Raw genomic sequence first — 1,150 nt, forward strand, 5'->3', positions numbered from 1 at the left:
ACAGACAGACAGACAGACAGACAGACAGACAGACAGACAGACAGACAGACAGACAAGGAATGGGAGATTTAAAATGAGAGGGAGACACAGAAAGTAAAGGGAAGGTAATATTAATTTATCCCGGTCTTACCCTGTCATTCAAAAAAAAAAAAATTCATATTACTCTTAGATGTAAGTTAAGTATCCTAGAAACAGCCGCGTTAGCTTCTTAAATTCCTTATTGATTTTATTAGTGCGCTGCTCATGTGGGCTCATTTCATTCAGCGGCCTAATACTAAATCTAATACCCGAGGAGTAAGGAGGTTGGCACTACCTAAATTGATTTCTTTTCATTTATTTTTATGTATTTATTTTTAGTAAAATCTCAACAGTATCTTAAGAAACCACATTACTGGTGTCTGAACTCGTAGTTTATTTTCAAAGTCTTCGGTACATGATGAAATTGTCCTGTATTCACAGCCATGACTTGTGACTAATGTGAGGGAAGAGTGTGTGTGTGTGTGTGTGTGAGTGTGTGTGTGTGTGTGTGTGTGCGCGCGCGCGCGTGCGTGTCAGGTGAAACACCAAACCGATGTACCAGGATCTAGACATTAAAGATGTACCTTATCTTATCCTTTACTGAAGGGTTACCCAAAAATCATGATCATAACATTTTTAAAATCAAAATCGTATTTTGGTGGTGCATGTAGTCATTGAGATACTATTTGCCAGGATTGGACTCATTTTATTGAAACGTATCTTCAGCTTTTGCAATTCTTTGTTTTATTTCTGAACTCTTGAACGTGTTTGATCTTTTCACCTCTACGTAGTATACTTTTATAGATAAGAGAACATAAATTGTTTACCGTACTGCTTTTTGACCCTTGCATCCCTTTAAAAATAACCCATACATTACATCCGGCTTCAATCTCAACAGTATCTAAGAAGAGGCAATTTTGAAATGATTTTTATTGATCGTGTAACTCCACTCAGACCTGAACCAAAAAAAAAAAAAAAAACCATGTCAAAGTTCAGGTATGGTATAGTTCCACTCCTAAATGAAAGCATTCATATTTGCTGCCTTATTCAGAGGCTTGCGCAGGACTCCAGCTCAAAAAGAACCCATTAGTCATCTCTTTGTACATGTAGTTGTTGTAGTTGTAGTAATACA

The sequence above is a fragment of the Aplysia californica genome, unplaced genomic scaffold (genome assembly GCF_000002075.1).
Source record: "Aplysia californica isolate F4 #8 unplaced genomic scaffold, AplCal3.0 scaffold00608, whole genome shotgun sequence".
In the NCBI taxonomy this organism is placed as follows: domain Eukaryota; kingdom Metazoa; phylum Mollusca; class Gastropoda; order Aplysiida; family Aplysiidae; genus Aplysia; species Aplysia californica.